The sequence below is a fragment of the Leptidea sinapis genome, chromosome Z (assembly GCF_905404315.1).
Source record: "Leptidea sinapis chromosome Z, ilLepSina1.1, whole genome shotgun sequence".
NCBI lineage: Eukaryota > Metazoa > Arthropoda > Insecta > Lepidoptera > Pieridae > Leptidea > Leptidea sinapis.
The window spans coordinates 30,481,357-30,497,383 of record NC_066312.1 but is presented as its reverse complement, the minus strand read 5'-3'; the positions used below and the strand labels follow the sequence as shown (position 1 = coordinate 30,497,383).

General features: G+C 34.1%; 1 protein-coding gene across 1 annotated transcript in view; it reads left to right on the top strand.

Moving 5' to 3' along the window:
• LOC126978626 (voltage-dependent T-type calcium channel subunit alpha-1H-like) overlaps window positions 1–16,027 on the top strand; it is a 182,362-nt gene that overhangs the window by 92,631 nt on the left and 73,704 nt on the right. The window lies entirely within an intron of this gene.

Here is a 16,027-nt window from a genome sequence, read left to right as displayed (position 1 = left end):
TGGTTTATATCTTCTACGGTTAAAGCAGCTGGAAAAAATATAGGTTGCCTATGTAGGTGCGACACTAAAAACTTCGACAACATTTTTTCAGAAATAAATGGCAGAGATGTGGGTGTGGCGAATAATGTTTTCAATACCCTGAAGTGTACGCCACAGCAATATCTCTATAATAGCCCAAATGAAACTGGTAAACCAAGGTTCTCCACCATCTGCCTCTCATTTAGAGAGGCTGATGGTAAAAATGGATGGCCTTAGGCCTGGACCTAGGGAAATAAGTGAAAAAGAAGAAAAAGATGAAAAGCAGCAATCAGGAAAATAGGCAAATAGAGTCACGATCCTCAGCAGTAAGAGACCAGATTAGAAGAGAAGAAGAATAATAGATAATATTTCTGATATCAGAAATCAAGAAATGTAATACAAATGTATTGTCCTGATGTAAGTAGACATGAAGGTTCCTAGACCCTTAACTGTCAATGACCCTTAGTTAGACCCTCAGCTCGGGAATATAGCGCAGATGATTTCCCAAATGGTTTTGCCGAGACAAAAAGTTTTTGTAGAAAACTGTGAACTGTTGGATCACTTAGCGTTGCGTAGAGACATCGTTATTTTTGTATGTCTTCTACCGAATTTATCACGAGGATTGTTCCGAAGAGCTGTTTGACCTGATTTCTGCCGCCGAATTCCGCCTTCCCACGACACGCCACAAATTAGAATATCACCCTCACCATCTGGACGTGTGGCGTTCCTCCAAAGAACAGTTTTCAAGAACCTTTCTTCCTCATACAACCAAACTGTGCAATGAGCTTCTTTGTGCAGTGTTTCCAGAACGATACGACATTCCGGCCGACATTCATGGGCGGCAATGCTCCTATGATTCCTCCGGTGTTGCAAGAGAATGTGGACGCTCGTTTGTCCACGTCATTGAAAAGTTAAACGTTATACAGCCAATAATTTATTAGTTTAAGTCTAGAATTCCTAAAACGTAAATCACGAACTCATACTTACTGATAGAAGATGTATAATAATATAATAAGTATGTATCTATATCTTGTTCTGTTGACCTTTACTGGGAATGCTTACGATGATTGACGACACGACACGATGCTACTGCATGTGTGTTTAACCTCATTTCATCTCATGAACTGCAAATATATCGGTCTGAAGGGCGCCGTAGCTAGTGAAATTACTGGGCAAATGAGACAACATCTTATGTCTCAAGGTGAAGAGCGCAATTGTAGTGATGCTCAAAACTTTTGGGTTTTTCAAGAATCCTGAGCGGCACTGCTAATGAGTAGGAGGTATCAATTACCATCAGATGAATGTCCTGCTCGTCTCGTCCCTTTTTTCATAAAAAAATATTGTATTTAAAACGATCCTCTATTGATTAAATTGCCTGGTCTGTTTAAGGTATTATTTTTAGGACGACTAGTCAAAGCTAAGGGGTATTAAATATAAAGTACACTTAAGGATGATATTTACTTAATTATTCCATAAAAAAGCATTAGTTTCTATATTGTTTGATTTTCCAAGAATTGGTTTGGCACCTTTCGAGGCCACAACAGCATTAAAACCTACAAAAAAATCAAAGCTCTAGGCGCAATGCCGAAAATAATCGAATTTTAAAACGCTACTCTGATAAAAGCTACTTTTCCTTGAATAGATATGGCAATATTAAATTGCTGAATTAAATAATCTTATGAAAATTCATAATCTCTTTATTCATTATCTTGCATACAAGGTTAACCTTTTTGAGTTTCTATTCACATGAATAGTTAACCTTTACATTTTATCAGATAGAAACAAAAAGGCATAGAACTCATCTGTCAAGACGATATCTATGTCGGTACAAATATTTCTAACATCTTCCTTGTCCCACAAATACATTTCACTATGACCTTATGACTTCAGTGCCACACGTTGTTTTGACAGCTATATATTACCCAGTCAACCTCACATGGCACGAATTTGTACTGCTATTTCTACATTGTAATTCGTATATACGTATGTGTTGGGAATACCCATGTGAAACTTAATGTAATGTAAGATCTAAATTGTTTATTTTTTAATATTTTCTTCTTCTTTTTGCCCAGCTTAATTTTGATTGTCCTGTTTAGTTTAGTATTTTTAAATATTTTATTTCTTTTATCCATATTTTCAATAATCATCCAATAACTTTATATTCACATTTTTACAGTCATTTAAATATTTGTGAACCTTTTAGTGGTAGTATTTGCAAAGAGAGATTATCAGTTTGTAAAATACACTCGATTATTTAAACGAAAGTTCACTACTACCGGAGTCATTGTGGACTACTAAAAACCAGTACTGAAAAATACTGAGTTAGCTCCATCCATTGATTGTTAATCATTAGCGAACGGTATATTCTTTCTTATTTTTATAATATATAATTATTATGTCTGAAAAATTATTTTTGCAACTAGTATGTATTAACTACTAGTGGGGTTGGGCTGTAGATGGATTCTGCATGTGAACTAACAAATTCGGCCTTAAAAATAAGGTTGGTTATGGTTGGTTTATTATAAAGTTTCCTGCATTTATTTAAAAGGCTGCTTGGCATTTGGAAAACTACAGAATTATCATTGTATTGATAGTGCTGTCAGCGATATACGGCCGTTTTCAATAACGTATCTCTAGTTACGGATACATTGCTATCACCGTTTTATGACAAGATCTTATCTATCTATAGTTACGTCCAGTATAGTTATAGACCAATGCTATATGACGATAGGTTATTGAAATATAAGTAAGCGTAAAAGGATAGATTTGTCTTACCTCTGGTAAGATAAACTAAGGATAGATAGGTTATTGAAAACGGCCCTAATTCAACATTTTGCATATTCTTGGTTTATTCTCAGTCATAATTTAATACCAAATTTAATTGTTCGAACATAACATTTAAGCGGAATTATTTTTGACAGGTTTGTAAAATATTGAATATAGGTACATTAGTTGCTAAGTATCATTTGCCAAATAATTTCACTCCACCAATCAGACCAAAACACAATAATGCTTACACAATAATGCTTACACAATACTGCTTCACGGCAGAAAAAGGCCTATAAGTAAATGCCTTATTAGGCCTATAAGACCTCTTACTACACCCTTGAGCCTGGGACTTCCCTATTCTTTTATGCTCCGAGGAAGCACAGGGAAAACGCTGTCTGTGTGTTAGGATTGGACGGGTATTTATTGTTCATTGTAAGCTCTTACCACTGGGCAGAAGCAAACAGTTATCTTACAATGATGTCAATGCATGAAAAAGTCATCGATTGCGCAATATGTTGAACTATTAACTCTGAACACGGTACCCCGGTTCGATCTTACCATGTACTAGGTCCTGTTTTCGAATTCTCGCTTTTTAGGGTCGGCAACTTATAAGGTTCGTATTGTTACAGCAGCGTATAGACCACGGTGATGACATGATAATACAGTATGGTATATATGCTCGTTCTCTACCTCTTCTATAAAAAAAGTCAGCAATATATCAATATTTCGTAATAACTATTTAAAAATTAATTAAATATGTAATGCATCAATGTAATAATGCAAATAATCAAATGTTGGTATTTCTAAATAAATAAATAGATCGTTGGTTCGGATCCGGCTCGAAGGATCATGAGATTTAGGGTTTGTGACACCGAAATGATAGAATAAACGTAAAATAAAACTTTAATAATAATTCTAATATTAATAATGTAATGAAATAGTGTATGTAATGTACCGTACATAGCGTGTGTTCAAACAGACTGTAGATATTTTCAGGTAATTTCATGTAAAACAAAACATCAAAGAACTCTTGTCGGTTAGTTACTCATTTGAGTGATGTAAATAGTCGCTGCAGTTATAAATCATCGGATTGTCAAACAAACAACTCTATTCACATCGAACCGCTTGGTTACATGTCCAACTAATAAATCAAATGTGTAAATGCTACCGAGAAACTTTCGCTATCACCACAATTGGATTGTTTGGGATATTAAATTAGGTTTCTGGTAATTCTATTTGAAGTTTCCTCCATAGTAGACAATAGCTGTTGTTCTATTTTAGAATAAATAGAAATATATTATTTATTTATCATAGGGAGTGACAATAACATGCCACCAAAAACATAACTTGTAAGAAAAACCAAGTCTCACAACTCAGTTCGTCTACCGTAAAAAGTTGTAGGATCCATGTAACACCAAGTCTTAAGTTATTCCTTAATTAGCTAACCTACCAACATCTTTTGTGACCACATCATAATTAAAAATCTAATATGTTAATAAAATTCTACTACATGATCTATAATTGTTATTAATAAAAGGGAAATATTTGTATGGTCAAACGACTACAAATAGGAAGAGATTCTCAACTCGACTGTAAGATTATTTTGAATTAGAAAAACCTCAACTTTTAAGTTAAGTATTTCAGTTAGCAGTTAATTGATTAATGGTTGAGGGAGGCGATGGCTGTCTCATGCGTCATGCTCGTGAACGGGAGCTGCTTGTGGTGGCAGGATGATCCTGTTGCCGGAGGCTCGGCTTCAGATTCTTAAAAGTCAATATATAATATATACTTATAAAATGCTGACAGAATACCATTATTTATTTACGGTGTCTAGATGATGCAGCTACTGTACTCAATAACTCTTGTATTAATTTACATTTAATTTTTTTTACTTACTCATGTAAGGCATTGACTATTTGACGTTTGAGTATGTTTGTTGCATAACTTTACATATTATATTGTTACTGATATAATTTGTAAATCGAAGAAAATGTAAATCATGATTTAAAAGAGTGGCAATGAGTTTATTGCTATTTCTTCTCATTAGCTCAACCCTTTACGAAGTAGCGGTAGATTCAATAAGAAAAAATATTTTTTTGACATTCATAAGTTTCATTTCCGTGACCTACGTGAATAAGTCGATTTTGATTTGATTTAAATGGATCACAGTGGACCTAAAAGTGGAAAATATCCATCAAAGGATTTTGTCAATGGATTAATGTGGACAAAGGGGAATATACTATGTAAGCGACATTACAGATTGATAATGCATGAACACTTTTGATTTGTCAATGCGTGTTCTTGTGATTTTATATTACTCAAAATACTAACGATCTAATTCCAACCATGGCTGACTGTTTACGACTTGACAATCAAAATCTTTGACGTTAAAGTAACAATAGATTCGCTTTTCTTTTCTATCTTGCTATGTCTACATTAGAGATCTTGTCCCTCGCACGCTCTGTTTGTCTAAAGACAATCATATTATAACCGACCAAATTTAATGAAGCTAGAAGGAGTTCCGGCTTCATCAAATTTGATTGGTTATAGTCGCTTATCTATACAATAGGAGCGGATTTGTTAGATATCTTACAGGTCGTGAAACTCAGACGGGTAAACTTGAAAATTAAATTTTGCTCCGATTAAGTCCCAGTTGAGTCACCAAGACCATAACAGGATATTGGCAAACAGAATTTCCTAGTTAACTGGCAAGCGATCGTTTCGTCACAGAGTAGCTTTACACTTTACAGTACAATTCCAGCGAGTACACCATAAAGCTGCATCGATTTCTCCGAGTAATGTTAATTGCCCATACCTTTAAGCGTTTGCCAAAAGCACTTCGTTTAATTAGATGCCACTGCTAACATACTACTAATTCCAGTGATTTAATTACGAAGCAAGAAAACCATAGCTCTCGTATATCGACTAGATGCATACCATTTTTAATATAATTTATAATCTATACTAACAAATGAGAGCCTATAATACTTATAACATAAGATGCAAAAAGAAAGAAATAGCAAGAAACTCAAAAGGTTTTAGTATGTCAATTATGGTGATTATTAGAATATCGAAATATTCGCAATAGTTTATTCAATGATATTTCATGACATATGACAATTCATACAATAAGCTGGCGCTGGGACTTAATTAATATGGATAAAACTACGTTTGTCGGGTCTGCACTTGTATAGTAACAACACACACACACATACTCACGCCTTGTTCCCGTCGGGGTAGGCAGAGACAATAGAATGCCATTTGCTTTTATCCTTACAAACCTCACACGCTTCCTCTACATACATTACTCTTTTAATACATGCTCGCCGGTTGCGGGTGCTTCAGACCTCTCCTTTTCTCAAAACGTCCCCAATTTGGTCGACGAATGTTCTACGAGGTCTCCCGCGACCGACTTGCCCACACACACTTGCCTTATATATTTGATTCGTCATTCTTTCTTCACTCATTCGCTCCACGTGTCCAAACCATTTTAGCATTCCTTTTTCAGTCCTTGTCACAACATCCTCTTTCAAACCACAGCGCGCTCGTATTACCGCATTCGAAATTCGTTCAGTCAGTCTAACCCCACACATACTACGCAGTGATCGCATCTCAACTGCGTTAATTCTGCTTTTATGCTTCTTCTGCCATACCCACTATAGTAATAATTGTGCTTAAATTACTATTATAAATTTTGCTCTGACTGGTCGCACTCCGTTGGTCAACTAGAGGCGACTATCCTACCCTAACATGTGCTACATAGTTGATTGTGACGCCGTAATCTCATTCGATACACACAAAATAAAGAGTTCAGCGCAACCACAGAAATTATCACTTCAAAAGCAAGTATCACCTACCTAGTAGGTATTAGTTCTCCAACATTCACTGACTGGTTAATGTCCAAGAAGCAAATTGTTTGTTCTTTAAATTAAAAACTATAATTTAAAACATTATAACTAAATTTTTTAAAGGTGGTGGTCACCTGGTGTTAAGTGATCACCGCCGCCCACATTCTCTTGCAACACCAGAGGAATCACAAAAGCGTTGCCGGCCTTTAAGGAAGGTGTACGCGCTTTTTTTGAAGGTACCCATGTCGTATCGCCCCGGAAACACCATCTCAATTATCTCAAAAAGCCAATCAAATCATCTTCTGTTGGATAGAAGAGTAATTCGCGTTTTATAGCAGAACACTTTAAAGCTAACAGTATGCTTTCAAAGCTTCTAAACATCTCCAAGATCTTTTAAAGTCAGGTGACCGCCTGAATAAGGTACAAATCACCTCCAAGTCGAAGGCTCACTAAGCTAACCCTCTGATTATTAACCTAAAATAAAATTTAATAATCTAACCAACATTCAGTTAAATTGAACCAAACTCATGTATCTACTTTCGTAAATATTTTCTTCACGCTACAATAGCGATATTAAATGAACGTACTTGGTATAAACATTGAAACTTGATCATAAAAAAATTGCCAGTTATTGAGACTGCCGATAAAAGTAAAAACTTAGAACTTTAACCACTAGAAATAAAAATGTCATAATGTTTAAAAAAAACAATTAAATTATAAATATTATTTTTTTAAAAACTTTTTTTTTATTTATATTTTATTTTATATTTATTTTCAATAATATATAAATCAAATAAAAACACAATTTCAACAATGCACGGTAAACATACATTGAACTTTTCACTAAATCTATTCAATTTCACTTCACAGCATTAATTTTGCACAATATGTCAGCTGCATAGATATACTGCTATAAGCATTTCGGTGACGCGTTCTCAGGAGACTTCAACCATCTAAAAAGTGTGATATAATAGCTTCTTTAATAATTTATTTACCGCCTGCGCCAGTCATTAGTATGTCCGTATGTTATGTATACCAAAAAGTGCCCAACACGACTAAATAAGTTTTCACTTCAATAAAATATAAAAAAAACATACCGACGAATTGAGAACCTCCTCTTTTTTTGAAGTCGGTTAAAAAAAATTGTACATAATTCAATCCAAAATAAATAAATTTTCCATAATATCATTTCGGAACATATACATAATCAATCTAGTAGTTGCGCGCTAGCGTAGGCACTGATACCCACAGCGTGCCTACTTGCATAGTAGACGGTAGACTCCCACGGACTGCCACAGCCGTGAGTACTGAGTAGCGCCCACGTAAGGGTGTCTAAAATAGTGTTTTTGAATTGTTAAAAATGAGTTTCTTGCGTGCGTTCTTCTCAGGCCTGAGGCATGATTTTCCGAATTGATGATGGTTTTTGACATTATTATGACGATCAATGATGTTATAATGTCCTATTTAATAATAAATAAATAACAATAATTGTAACTACATTTAACTGTCGTAATAATTTGATTGACTTTTATATAGTCTAACATTTTTCATTTCATTTTACTCAACTATAAAACTAAGTTGATTATTAAGTAACTTTTTACTATATTTTTAAAGTTTTGGGATAATTTTTTTAGGTGGGTTGTTTTTTTTATGTTATGATTAAATATTTTAATTTGAATATGATAACGTATGTATTCGTGTGTTTATTTTATATCGCCATTTAAGAATTATATAAGTTATACTATGGCATCAATAAATTGTATACATGAAATAGTTTCGCGAGTGGGAAGTGATAATCGAATATTTGCGGTCGACAATCGATTTGTCGGGACAAATGGCGTGACTATCGCAAACAGCCAGTTGCGTGATACAGACGGTTTACTGCTTCAATTTGTAACGAAAATGAAGACAATAAAGCTGAAAGCGTTTGTAGCAACTATCTTTGATTGTTATTAGGTCATGCTGTGTAATATATGGAGTGTAAATCGTAGTATTTGTAAAAATACTTTTATAGTTGTGGCTCTTTGCTCATATTTTAGGGTACATTATTCTTCGGTTAATGGGATCCTCGTCTCTATGGCTCTTTTGTTATCGATATATATTTTATTATCGATTAACTTTGTTTACTTTTTTAGGACCTTTATGCTTAGAACTTCATTCCTTTCTGGAAAAGGACGTTGTTAGCTGCGCTACTGTTTAAACTTTTGCAGCTATCATCGTTTTTCTTGTTGTTATTATATCTGCCAGTTGCAGAAAGTATATTCTATGTTTAATGTTGTTGTAATGGCGCCTATTTCTGCCGTGAAGCAGTAATGTGTAAAATAACTGTGTTACAGTCTGAAGGGCGCCGTAACTAGTAAAATTACTGGGCAAATGAGACTTAACATGTTATGTCTCAAGGTGACGAGCGCAATTGTAGTGCCGCCAAGGATTTTTCAAGAATCCTGAGAGCACTGCATTATAATGAGCAGAGCGTATCAATTACCATCAGCTGAACGTCCTGCTCGGCTCGTGCGTTATTATCATAAAAAAATATTAATGTTTCGTTATATCACATTCTATCTTTGACTGTCAAAATGAAAAAGAAAGTGACCGTAATATATTTAATGAAACATTAACTTTAAGGATGCTTTGTGCAACTGGCGGTTAGTCTAAAACAGTTAGCTTATTGCCAACATTAAAACGCCTAATGTCTTAATAACCATTACATCATCCAAACGAGTGTTGTAATGAAATTCAGCACAACATTATATCATCCGTTTTCATTACAACACTCGTTTGGATGAAGTTATGGTTACTAGGACTGGCTTTTTTAATGTTAGCAGTAAGCTAACTGTTTCAGAATCTTTTATAGAGGATTCATATTATGGGTGTAGATAAAGTCTTGTATACAACTGTTGATAATTAGGTATTTAAACACTCATGTGATACTATTATTATATATATATAATAGTATCACACATTCACACACATATAAGATTATGGACTTGATTTCAGATACTGTAGAAGCGTCCTCTCTTTCTTACGTTGTACTTATTTCACTTTATAAGCATTTTAACTTCAAAACTCAGGTTCCTAGTAAATTAAGTAAGGATTTTGTAAAACTTTTAACTTTTCTGGCTACAGAAGAAACTCTCTAAATTCACAAATTATTTTTTGCGTTACGTAGTTAATTTTTTATTCGAAAATAAATGGAGCGATTGTGATCCTAATATATCATATTTTTTATACCGTCAGCAAAAACCAACAGTATATGAAGACACACTGAACAGGATAACATTGTAATAAATATAGCTTTACGCCATTTACTCAAAGTACAAGATGTAACGACTCAATATTTCACGGGCATGTACAGACAACATAAAAGATATATGAGAAATCTTTATACGCAGCTTGGTTTTTGCGTAATGTTCTCTACACATGTTGGTTTTGAAAAGGGAATATTAAATATGCGACTGTTTACGGGTTTACGCTTAATATTGTATATTGCAAAAGATTCAGAGGAGTTTTTACTAAAATATGCTCATTTTTAATCTCTGTCATTGTATGTGTGTGTAAAGAAGTATATTAATTAAGTACTAGACCTACAAGGTCTAGTATTAAAATATTTAGTACTAGACCTACAAGGTCTAGTATTAAAATATTTAATACCAAGACCAAGCTAGTTAGTTAGCCAGAGCTAACGAAGGTTGTTATTTGAAAAGGGGGGGAAATTTTAATAACTAAGTATTATGAAACCCTTTATAACTTTAGAATAAAGCTTATGAAACACTATAAAAATGATGGTGCTATTAAGTTCAAATAAAAAAAATTCAATGTAAATATACATCGGGATAACAGGAGCCGGTAATTGATTCCACAAAGTGGTTGTACGAGGCAAGAAATTTCTTGCAAATGGCGGGGTTTTACATATATACCACCAAAGAGTAAATAATATACCATCTCTTGTTCCCGAGATTCTCTACAAACATACGCACACCAAATTAATCCTTTTGAGATTCGAAACCCAAAAAAAAACTTGCATGCGAAAATGCGCTTCACTTGGGACCCATTTTGACAGCAAGTAACGTTTGTTTACGTAAGCTTTGACAGTGACAAACATTAAACTCTAAACAACCATAGATTTACCATCATCTATGTTCAATGTGTTCCTGTGGTGCGATAAACACATTCTATGTTTTTGCGAATAGACATGGTATCTTTATATTTTCACACTGACACTGATTAATTAATCTAAGATATTAACGTAACACTCAATATTTGAAAGAAAAAATGATACACATCAAAAGATACATAGGAAAACATAACATATTGCATGAGAAAAACGACAAGAATTGCATGAGTTTTTTTAATTGCCTTCATGATTCTGTATGGTTTTGTTCACTGATGATTAGTAATATCTACTTCCACTAATATGAGCTGATAACGATCTGGCTTGATTATCATTTTCAATTCAAAGTAAATGGGCAGCGAAAACCTATTTGCTTCCTGTATTTTCCTGTTGGTATAGACTATATAGAACATGCAAGCAATTATCGTTAAATATCCTGATTAATGAAATATTGCGGGCTATAAAAAACGCTCAGCAAAGTCAATGCTGCAAGTTTCAACTATATTAAATCTACATTATAATATTAACCCAGTAAATAGCGTTTGACGTAGGCTGAACCAAATAAAATGAGTTATATATTATCATTGTTCTCTACAGAACAACCCTTGCCCAATATTGGATGTAAAGTCACTCAAAACAAAATATATTTTAAGTTTCAATAAGAATATATTCTCTCATAAAAATAAAAATGAACTGCCAGTAAATGTCGATAAGTTGCAATTCATGCAAAATTGATGAATCATCGGCTGATGGCGTTTTATGTGTGGTGAGCGGCTTTCAGAGCTTCCTGTGTAACAAAAAGATTAATAAAACCAATCGAAAACAACCACTGTGCCCCCGGTTCGATTCTCACGAGTAAAGAACCAAAGTATTTTTGGTTTTCGAATTCATGCGTACGTTTATTGGACGTTTTATAAGAATCACAAGAGAACCCATCACCACCCAAGGTTCAACCCATATGCATGCTCGATTTTCCTCCTCTTCTATAAAATAACCAACCACAAAAATAATTAATTAAATAACATTAATTAATATTTATATTAAAAGATTAAATACATATTTTGTATGCGCGTTGGCAATTTTCTATGCAAAATGTCAGTATGACCAATTTAAATTAATTTATTTTTATCTAAGATTTTTAACATTAGCTTTTTTATTACGGAAACTATTATATGCATGTGTGCGTGGCATGTTAACACTGAATGGCATTTTTAAAATTTTGTAACATATGCTTCGTGTTATTTTACTTTGAAATTAATTAAATACAAAATACTTACTCATGATATAATATGATCCCAGTGTCTTTCTTATTTCTTGTACGATTTATTACTTTTACAGTGTTTTACTACACAACCAATAATATTAGTTTCAATTATTACCAAAGTTTAACAGAACATGAAGCACGTCAACGTCACACATTGTTCGAGACTGGTTTAAGTACGCATTGGGAACTACTAGTGAACAAGGGTTGATTTGGCCCTGGCACTCGCCGGCCGCTGCCGCGGCATGCTACGCTCGGCGTTGTGATTAACAATGTATATTTGTTTTTGGAACCTACTAGTACACAAAGCCCGATTCTATTAGACAACAATTAGTTAATTACAACTAATGTATAACTAAGAAATAATGACTATAGAATAAATACAAGAAACAGACCAATTAGAGACGGCTTCATAATGGTCGTTAGGACCAGTATAGTTGTCAAAATATCATTGCACAACAATACTTCATGCACTATAGTAGTGTAGTAAAATCGTTAAATTGTAAGATATGAAGTTGTTTTTCGAAATTGTAATATACGGCTTTGACAATACAAATACAAAATTTCTCATGAACGCCTCCTCTTGAAACTTTGGCAACTTGGTATACACGGGGATCTTTTTCGCTGGATAAAGTCGTACATTGAAAACCAGTCGCAGGCAGTTCCAGTGGATGGGTATACCTCTCAGTACAGACTCATTACTTCTGGCGTTCCACAAGGGTCACATTTAGGACCGTTGTTATTTATATTATACCTTAATGATGTCATAAAAAGTGTAAATCGTTCTTATATACTTTTATACGCCGATGACACAAATTTTTTTAAAGTCATCCGTGATATTGGTGACTGTGATACCTTACAGAGTGATTAAAGTAATTTCGAGACATTTTGTAATCAAAATAACCTATTTATAGAGAGATTTAACGTACAAGGTGCTGTTTAATAGTTATGTTCGCAGTCATCTCGAGTTTGCTAGTTCTGTTTGGAATGCATTTTTTAATATCTATGCAAATAAAAAAGAAAGGGTCCAGATTTTTTTTTTAAAGCTCTCGATTATCGTACAAGGTCACTTATATATGGATTATGACACATCACTGAAAAGGCATGAAATATGCTCATTAAGTTGCCGTCGAAATTGTACTGATATATCAACTATATTTAAAATTATAAATAATATTATCGATTCCCCACCATTATTGCACTCACTGCCTTTTAGAGTACCTCAACATCGCGAACGAACTTGCCGGAGCAATCCTCTTTTTGTAATACCTCGCAGTCGCACAAACTACGCAGAAAACGCTTTCATAAAACGTGCTTGCAGGTTGTACAATGATAAGTTATTACACATAGATTTATTTAGTGAATCCCTAAGCAGTTTGAAAGAATCTGCTTTGGAGTATCTTTCTGAATAATATTAATCTAAGTTATTTTAAATAGATTGGTTTTCAAAAATGATGTTTATATTAAGTACGTATTTGTTTTATATGAATTAATAAATGATGTAGTTTTACAAATGTAAGAAACGGTAGTCTATAATGTAGGTATGTTGCTCTTCAAAGTTATGTTAATATTTTTTGCTTAAAATAAAATAATAAATTAAGGAGTTATTAAAATTTAAGTAGTGTGTAACTCCTCAAAATTTATAAAAAATTCAACTAAAATGTATTACATGTTATTTAATTTTTAATAACTGGTATTGCCTCCTCGAGCTTTGATTACAGCTTCGAACCGGTTTGGCATACTGAACACTAGGTTTCGGAGCCGATGTTAGGGAATATTCTCCCATTCTTCTACTAGGGCCTGCTTTAGTGCCCTGAGGGTAGTAGGTGGTGGTCTGCGATTTCTGACTAGCCTCCCAAGCTCAACCCAGGCGTGTTCAATCGGGTTGAGATCAGGACTTCTTGATGGCCAAGCCATCACGCTGATACCGACCTCCTGAATATACTCTTGTACGATATGAGCCGTGTGTGGGGCATTATCATGCATCAGCATCGATCCATCACCCATATTTGCTAAATACGGCCCTGCCTACTCATTGAGAATCTCTTGAGCATATCTTTGCCCAGTGAGGGTGCCATTTTCTATGACTACTAGCTCTGTGCGACCTTCTGAAGATATGCCAGCCCATACATGTACACCGCTTCCACCGTCTTGGACTCTTGGACTCACCAGGTCGCCTGTAAACACTTCGCCTTCCATCAGAAGTGTAAAGGGAAAATCGAGACTCATCTGCAAACAAAATTCTTGACCATTCTTCTTCATCCCAGTGCATGTGTTCACGGGCGTATCGCAATCTCGCTACTCGATGCTGTCTCTCGAGTTTTGGGCCACTCGCTGGTCTTCGGGGTTTCAAATTTGCTTCAGCAAGTCTTCTTATCACTGCACTGTGACTAATGTAGTCTCTCCGGGTCTGAAGTAGCTGTTGCTGGACTTCAACTGCATTTTGGTGGCGATTTCTTAACACAGTGGAAATAATATAACGATCTTCTCGGGCACTGGTACATCTGGGTCTGCCATTACAAGGTCTCCACAGATGGTGTCCAGTCTCTTCGTACCTTCGCTTTACCTTCTGGACCGTTCGTACCGTCACACCCACCATTCTTGCAGTGCGACGCATACTGATGCCTAGTTCCAGAAAAGCCATGATCCTAGCACACTCTTCAACTGAAAGAAGCATGATAAATAAATGTTATGTGCTTTTTAGCATAAATTTTTAAAACAAGACCCATCGATCTGGAAAAAAATTTAAAACAGAAAGAAAAATATGAATGGTAAAATTGTAATTCGGAAACGTCCACTTTGAAAAAGGAATTTTATTGTTTTTGAAGTTTTTTTTCAGCCAATTCTTAAAAGAAGGTTACCGACTAAAAAGTTTTTATGTACAAAATTAAATTCTCTTTGGAGTCCTTTTTATTTCGAAAGTATAACTTGTGAACTTAAAACGTTATCCCAATTTTAAAAGTGTGATACTTACTTTTGAAGGCCAGTGTAGTATGTAACTTCAAAACTTATGTCTATAATTAAGAATTTGTGTTATATTAAATAATTAATGATGTAGTTTTTAAAAATCTAGGAAACTGTTGGTCTATATTTTACTAAGTGTTTCTCAGCTAATATAGTTATAAATGACTGTTTGTTTCTGAATAAAATAAATAAATAAAATACAACTGCGTAAATACACAACAATCATATATCTCATCGTTAAGGCAACATTCGTATGAAAAGTTTTTATTCGACCGTTTTTTTCCGACTTTGCAAGTCCGGATGCCACGAAAAAGTCATTTAATTTTTCGGTTTAATATATACCTTATGACAGTCATAAATAGTGTGGCTTTCTATTGGTAACAGAATTTTCAAAATCGGTTCAGTAGATCCAGAGATTACCCCCTAAATCTCACAACCTCTACCCACTAATAATATTGGTTTATAGATAATCTTTACTTATATTATAAAGAGGAAAGACTTCATTATTTGTTTTTTTTTTGCATTGAATAGGCTCCGAAACTACTGATCCGATTTGAAAATTATTTCAATGTTGGGTACACTATCCCCAGGTGACATTAGCTAAATTATATTTAAAATAATAGGGATCTTTACTAAAACTGCAATAACGTAATCCAAGGTGTAAAAAATAACCTAAAATATTATTTATATGATATGCGCTGCGAACACTATTGATGATAGTAATGTACTACGACTTTACAAAACACATCATTATTTACAAAAAGTGGCGTGTTCTATTATTTTAAGAATTTAATTAAAATATGCTGCACTGCGAAAACTATTGATAATAGAATAAATTAATGTACTACGACTTTGCAAAACACATCATAATTCACAAAAAGTTGCGTTTTCTATTACTTTAAAAATTTTATTAAAATGTGCTGCGCTGCGAAAACTATTGATGGTAGAATAATGTAATGTGTAACGACTTTACTCGCAAAAACACATCATTATTTACAAAAAGTGGCGTGTTCTATTAATTTAAAAATTTTATTCAAATGTGCAGCGCCGCGAAAG